General features: G+C 39.2%; 1 pseudogene; it reads left to right on the forward strand.

The window, feature by feature from the left end:
• Positions 1–4,311: 4,311 nt before the first annotated feature.
• Positions 4,312–6,764, forward strand: LOC133763716 (ran-specific GTPase-activating protein-like; annotated as a pseudogene).
• Positions 6,765–8,347: the final 1,583 nt, after the last annotated feature.

Here is an 8,347-nt window from a genome sequence, read left to right on the forward strand (position 1 = left end):
GTAATTTAACATGGCAGTACGATTCTTATTGAAATATTTACTATGATACGTGGTAGACAGCACTTTGCAGAATAGTTCTGACCTCAGAACCCTGAGGTATTCCCTATTTCAGTTGATGCTTTAAATATTTTGCTTACATTGAAACATTATTTGACATAAGAACTGCTGTTAAAATCATTCCATAAATTATTTCTAGTAGGACCCCACAGCAATGAGAGCTAAGGTCATGATAATCTCATTGTCTACCAGTGAGTCTTACATGAGGACATCTTGGCATTTATATCAAATAAAATAAAAATAAAAATTGATATATATCCAGGTATCTCTCCTATATACATAATGTTATTCCACATGGAGTATCCATATGTGAAAATGAATTAGTAATGATACACTACTTTAAATTCACTATCAGTTAAATATTGAAATTTATTAATCACAGTTATACACCTTTGACAATTTGTTTATTGTATGCGAAGTGCCACAGCTGTATTTTCAGGCAATTGTTAATATACAGGTGGATTTACAAACCTCATGCAAGTAGCTACTATTTCATAGTTTATAAGGATTATTATTTTATCAGTATGCATAATATACATAAGCAAATTTAACAGTTACCTGATCATCCTTTTCTAGTAGGGAGGTCGGTGTTTCCTGAAGAATCTAGAATGTTACCAGAGACATTGTAGTTCATGTTGACATGCAAGGGTTGGAACCCTCAGCATTTCTCTACTGCTAGGTCACTGCTCAGAACCTTTACATTTCTATCCAGCTCCTGTAGACTTCAAGTCGTTAGTGAGGTGTTTTTCATGACCTCTAGGCCAGAACTTTTTACAGCAGCACTTGTCTGCAAGTCTGAGGAAACACCAGGGTGAACTTTTTAGCCCTGTCATTTTTCTCATAAGCAAAATTTCTCCAATGTTTCCTTCTTTAAGTACAAACAAAAGATAGTAGGAAATGTCACAAAGCTCCTTTTTGATTGGCCTGGATGCAAATATTTTTCTTTGTATCTGCATCAGTTTATCTTGTTACTATAGTAACCATTCACTTACTAGTAGTTACTGTAAATTCACATCTTTGGTGCTTCATTCTTTTATAGAAATATGCTACATTCACAACTGATTTCTCTCTCAGTCATGCTTAGTGTTGGTATAACATATCTTGGATTTCTTAATAATAAATCAATTGACTTTATTTTATTTTGAAAATAGTTAAACTCATGAATAATTTTAATTTTAACTGCACTATAAAATGCATTGTTAAGTAGGAAAAGTAATATTGTTTCCTCACAGCTCTCTGTGTATTTATAGGTTCCTTAATGAACAGTTCTTAGGAATGCAAATCAGACAATATATTTTCATTATCTTAAATGCTTTGCTGCCCAAACATTGTATGAAACAATTAGCTAGACATGTATTTATTATTTCTCTGATTTCAGAATGACTCTTTAACTCGCTTGTTTACCCCATAGACTTTCTCTCAGAATGCCAGTAAAATAACTTAAAATATTTTCATAAATCTGAAAGTAGAAAAATCATCAAATGTCAAAAATTAAGAAAGTTATGGTAGATATTAGTACTGAGCCAATTGAATAATATGCAATTTCCTGAAAGCAAAGAGGTTGTTGCCCATAAGTAAGTGAAGAATTTTGCTTAGGGCATTATATAACCCCCAAGACATCACTCACTTGTGCTCAAAGCAGGAAAGACTAGAAGTAAAGGCAGGATATATTATTTTAACTCAAACCATCATTTGATTCTGACTTTACACCATGAAAATATGATCATTTCCATAATTGGATTTCATAGGGCTGGCTCTGTGTTATAGATGGTGCCAGTTTGAACCCCAGTGGCTGCACTTCTGATCCGGCTACCATAATTTGATTTCAGAACCAGAGAAGGGCCATTCTTCAGCTACCTGCAGAGGATCCCCTGTGGAAGAAAATCAGTCTTCTCTCTAGTGACATAGTGGTGTGCCCTCAATCTTCCCAAAGTTTCTTTTCTTCTTTTCCACTAACATTTACTCTCAAATCCATCCAACAAGGTAGAAGCTGAAACCCAGACACTAAGCGCATCACAGGACTAACAAAATCCTATACAGACTCTCCAGGAGCAGTGATTGGCACAGATCACATAGTGAGTAGAAAACAGATCATTGTTTATCATCACAGATCGTTTCAGCTTCATTTGAACTGTGGATTTCTGACAGCTTGGCTTGTGTTTGTGGCTTGGCTAGTTTGAAGAGAATTCTGAGTTCCTACTCAGCAAAGCCAGCTCAGTGATCTCAACAGGAGTAGCACAAACAAGGGTTAACAGAATTGACTCCTCTCCCTTATATCAATACTGATAGAACCAGACCAATTACAATGGCCAGGACTGGGTCAGGCTGAAGCCAGGAGCCTGGACCTCCATCTGGTTCTCCCAGGTTGGCTGCAGGGGCCCAATGACTTGGGCCATCTCCCACTGCTTTCCCAGTCATATAAGTAGGAGCCTGAAGCAGAAGTGGTACAGCCCAGACTTGAACCGGTAGCCATATGGGATGGCTGCTTTGTAAGCAGTGGCTTAACCAGTTGTGTCACAAAACTGGTCCCTATTTTTATTTATTCTTTCTATTTCTTTGGAAGGCAGAGAAGAGAGAGAGGGAGAGGGAGAGGGAGAGGGGGAGGGAGAGAGAGAGAGAGAGAGAGAGAGAGAGAGAGAGAGAGAGAGAGAGAGAGATGGAGACATTGATTAACTCCACAAAAGCCCACAACAGCTGGGTCTGGATCAGGCTGAAGTCAGGAGCTGGGAACTCAGTTTAAGTCTGCCATTCACTACCAGTTGCCTCCTAGGGTATACCTTATCAGGAAGCTGGAATTTGAAGTGGAGCTAATACTCAAACCTTGGTGCTCCAATATGGTCACACACATCCCATTAGGTGATTTAACTACTAACCTAAAGAAGCAAGAATTTAAAAAGCAAGTTGAACAATCCTATCCAATTAACTTTGTATCACAGTCACTTTGTCAAACAAAGCAATTTTATTTCTACTTTCTTTGGGATTTGGGAGAATATTATATTCATACTGTAAAAGCAAGCTGTTAGGAAAAGCGAGTAATCACAACAAAGGAAGATTTTGCAAAATAAGTCAAAAAGCACACTTAAAAGACAACTGAATAAATACATTGGTTAATAGATGAATTGCTGCTAAAGCTATTAATCAATTAATAATATTGACTACAAAATGAATAATACTAATTGATCACAAAACCAACCTGAATGTTTATTTTCAATATAAAACTAAAATTGTTTAAGGTTGAAAATTATGGCAGCGAGGGTAGAAAAATATGTATAAAACAAAAATTCAAAGAAGGAATCTATGATGGAAATATAAGATTGTGAAAACAACTTCATTGTGTGGAAGAAAAAAGTACTGATTCATCAAATTCCAAGCACTACAGACAGACAATCATGAAGGAACATTTGATATTGTGGAATTTGATGCTGTGGAATTTCAAGTTTAAAGACAACATCTAGCTGGTACCGTGGCTCAGTAGGCTATTCCTTCACCTTGCAGCGCTGGCACACTGGGTTCTAGTCCTGGTTGGGGCGCCGGATTCTGTCCCGGTTGCCCCTCTTCCAGGCCAGCTTTCTGCTGTGGCCCGGGAGTGCAGTGGAGGATGGCCCAAGTGCTTGGGCCCTGCACCTCATGGGAGACCAGGAGAAGCACCTGGCTCCTGCCATCGGATCAGCGTGGTGCGCTGGCTGCAGCGCGGGCCGCGGCGGCCATTGGAGGTGAACCAACAGGCAAAGGAAGACCTCTCTCTCTGTCTCTCTCTCTCACTGTCCACTCTGCCTGTAAAAAAAAAAAAAAAAAGACAGCATCTAACTAATTTTGAGATGAACTTAGGAGTAATGGGAAGGGCATTGCACAAATCTGAAAGTGTAGACAAAAATCTCACCTCACTATCAGAATGGCTATTATCAGAACCACAGAGGGTGACAAATTCTGGATGTGGAGAAAGGAGAACTCTGATATACTGCTGTTGGGGATGTGAATTAGTGTGCCTACTGTTGCAAACAGTCTAAGTATTTCTTTAAAAACAATGCCACCCGTGGGCACCTACTCAAAGACATGAACTGGTTGTGCAGGAGAGATACCTGCACCACCATGTATTCACAATAGCCAAAAAATGGAGTCAACTAACGTGTCCATCATCATATGAATGTATAAAGAAAATGTGGACCAGCCTTGGAGAAAAAGAGTGAGGGCCAGTCACCAAGAGGCCTGAGTCAGCCATGCTGCTAACAGCCAAGTCATCACCACCACACCTCCATGGCGGCCACCAAGGATACTCACGGAGACCATAGTACCTACACTGAGAATAGAAACGAGTCCAACCACGACCCCCCCAATTCGAGCTGCTAATTCTACTTCCTGAAGAAGACATTAAAATGCTGGAGGAAGAGGAAGAGGACCTGTTTTAAAATGCAGGCCAACCTATTTCAATTTGCTTCAGAGAACGACCTCCAGGAGTGGAAGGAGCATGTGGCACACGCAACATCAAGCTCCTGAAACACAAGGGGCAAGGGGGCCATTCTCCTGCCCAAGAGGAGGGTCAAGACCCTGAAGATCTGCACCAACCACTACATCACACCCAGGACAGAGTTGACTCCAAACTCGGGCTGCAACGGTGCCCAGGTCTGGAGCAGCCACGCTGACTTCTCCAACGAGAGCCCTAAGCCACAGCCATCCGTTTCCTCAACACTGAGAATGCATGGAAATTCAAAACCAACTTTGAAGAATGCTGGAAAGAGCTTGAAGAGCAAGAAAGGAAAAGGTCTGGGAAAACGACAATGCCGAGAAAGTGGCTGATAAGCCTCTGGCCCTTTCAGCGAAGGAGGAGCGCCAAGAGCGTGGGGAGGGGGCCCAGGAGGCCCCAGAGGAGCAGCAACGAGGCCCCTCACCTCTCCCTGGCTTCTCTTTCTCCTCTCTCTCTCTCTCTCTCTCTCTCTCTCTCTCTCCCTCTCTCCCTCTTCTTATCCTGCCCATCTTTTTGGGTCGTTTTAATTCTATCTTGTTTTTGCAATGGACTGTATATGGAGAACTGAATTCAACATTCAGGTTGTTTTGTTTTTGAAGTCTTTGTCCTGTTGAGGCAAACTACACAAATCTGTTCCCCTGCCGTGACAATGGACTATTCCTTTTCTTCATGGGGGGAACACCTATTTATAGATATCAAACAGTAGTGAATAAAAAACACATTTGAAAACTGGAAAAAAAAAAGACAAAAAGAGAAAAATGAATTGTCTTTCTCCAATGGAATATTATTCAGTTATAAAAAGAATGAAATTCTGCCACTTGCATCAGAATGGATGGAAATGTGGAATATTATGTTGATTGATAAGTGAGGCACAGAAAGGCAAATATCACATCTTCCCTCCTATATATGGAAGCTAAGATTAAAAAAAAAATGAAACCTTAGTCTGAACACAAAATGTTGATTCTATTTGGGATGGGTGGGAGGGATGAAAGGAGTTTGGATAATAAAAAAAAAAAAAAAGGTGGGGGGAAGAGGCTTGTGTCCCATTAACTGTGGCAAATATACTAATATGAGATGTTAATGTCACGGGTATAATGGTAGTTCATATTACTACCTCACAGTATTTTTTGTGAATTTGAAGTTAATAAAATTTTAAGAAAGAATGATATAAAAATAAAAAGCAAAAGTTATTTATATGACTCAGAGAGCAAAAAAACAAATCCATAATCAAAAACCATAACAGCATTGAAACATCACAATACAGTCCTGCTCAAAAATATATAAACAGAGTATCATTTCTGCAAACTTTAATTTAGGATGTAGTAACCAAAAGGAAAAATAATCCAACAAGCTCATCAGAGCAAGGGCTTAAACATAAAAAGAATTGTAGCCGATGATAAGCAAAAATAATCACATAATACACTATGTATAAACAGTTGCTTAAAATTCAATTATGAAACCATGTTAATAACTGGAAGATTTTGAATTGAAAACCCAGATTATTTGTACAAAAATTCAGGTGAGAGAAAGCAAGCTTAATCAAAAAATAAGAGCAACTGATAAGAAATGACATAATAAAAAAGAATCACTAACAAAATATTCCAACAAGGGGTCTGCACTGTGGTAGCATCCAATATGGTCAGGGGTTCAAATCCTAGCTGATTCACTTCAGATCCAGCTCCCTGCTAATGTGCCTGGGAAGCAGCCCAAGATGGCCCACGTGCTTAGGACCCTGCACCCATGTGCAATACCCAGATGAAGCTCCTAGAACCTAGCTTTGGCCTGGCCCAGCCCCCTTGGCCATTGCAGTCATTGGGGAGTGAACCAGTGGATGGATGAGGCTTCTCTCTCCCTCTGTCTCTGTAAGCCTGCATTCAAATAATAAAAAAATCTTTAAAAAATTTCAATAAATCTACAAAATATTAGTGTATTTGGGTTTAATGTGCATAATGAATAAGGATTCAGAATTTTTCTCTCCTGAGCCTCCCTATTACATTTTGAATCACCTGCTGAGTTCGAGACAGAAATATTACTTATAAAAAGAGATTTTAATATAAAAGATATAAATCAGATTCCTCTTTGGTGACAGCTCAGTAATAATTTATTGCTTTTATAATTTAAAAATTTGATTTTGGTTTTACAAAATGTTTTTTCTATTCCTATTGAGATAATTAACCTTTTTTTTCTTTTTTCCTATGCAGTGACAAATTGTAAAATTTTATACGAGGGCCAGCATAGCCGGTGAAGCCTCTGCCTGCAGTGCTGGCATCCCATGTGAGTGCCGGTTGGAAACCTGGCTGCTCCACTTCCTACCAGCTCTCTGCTATCACCTGAGAATGCAGTAGAAGATGGTCCAAGTCCTTAGGCCTCTGGACTCATGTGGAAGACCCAAAAGAAGCTCCTGGCTCCTGGCTTCGGATCGGCACAGTTCGGCTGTTGCAGCCATCTGGGGAATGAACCAATGGATGAAAGACCTCTCTCTCTGCATCTTTTTCTCTCTCTGTGTAACTCTGACCTGCAAGTAAATAAATAAATCTTTAAAAAATTATGCTAATTTTTATTTTTTAGTAAATCCAACTTGGTTTTGATATACAGATTCTTTTAATAAATATTTGAATTCAAATACTAATATTGCAGTTAATACTTATGAAAAATAAGCATATCATTTTCTATCTTCCTTTATGTAAGATATGATATTGAGCATTTTACTGTTCCATAAAATAATTAAAAATACTAATTTTCCATAGCCTCTAACATGATTTTTAAAATATTCATGTTATTTATTTTAAACTTTTGATAAGATTAATTGAAAACTATATGGATTTGGAAGCATAATTAGATTTAAAATGAAATATTTCAGTAATTATATTTAATGTAACTTTGTGTAAAGTACAATTAAAACAAAAAGACCAACGTGTGGGCCATATTCTGCTGCTTTTTCCAGGCCATTAACAGGGAGCTGGATCAGAAATGGAGCAGTCAGGACACCCTGACTGGCACCCACGTGTGTTGCTGGCATCTCAGGCAGCAGCAGCTTATAACCTATGCCCAATGCCGACCTATGAAAATATTTATTTATTTATTTTGTATTTTTTTTAGAACATGACTGAGGGAAGTGTGGTGATTTCCACAGCAGACGTTGAATTCTCTGCTATGAGAAACCTCTTAATTCTGACTTAATCCTGGAACTTAAATGGTTAAGGATAAATGTGCATCTCAACAGTCCCAGATTCAACAAATTGAACATCATATATATACTTTTTTTTTTTAAATTTTTTTTGACAGGCAGAGTGGACAGTAGAGGGAGACAGAGAGAAAGGTCTTCCTTTTTGCCGTTGGTTCACCCTCCAATGGCCGCAGCGGCCCGCGCTGCAGCCAGCGCACCGCGCTGTTCCGATGGAAGGAGCCAGGGGCTTATCCTGGTCTCCCATGAGGTGCAGGGCCCAAGCACTTGGGCTATCCTCCACTGCACTCCCGGGCCACAGCAGAAAGCTGGCCTGGAAGAGGGGCAACCAGGACAGGATCGGTGCCCCGACCGGGACTAGAGCCCGGTGTGCCGGCGCCACTAGGTGGAGGATTAGCCTGTTAAGCCACGGCGCCGGCTTGAACATTATATTTTAATGAAGAACTTAAATTGCCTGCTCAATCAAGTTATTAAGATAGATGAAAGCATATAAAAAAAGATAAGCACAGCTTTCACTGTAATGGTATGAAGAAAGATGCTTATCAAGATACAGTCTTGTCATTTTTGTGAAATTCCATATTTTTTATTTTTTTCTGATTCACTTTGTTTTTTTTTAACTTTTATTTAATAAATTTAAATTTCCA

This window comes from Lepus europaeus, chromosome 7 (assembly GCF_033115175.1).
Source record: "Lepus europaeus isolate LE1 chromosome 7, mLepTim1.pri, whole genome shotgun sequence".
Classification (NCBI taxonomy): Eukaryota; Metazoa; Chordata; class Mammalia; order Lagomorpha; family Leporidae; genus Lepus; species Lepus europaeus.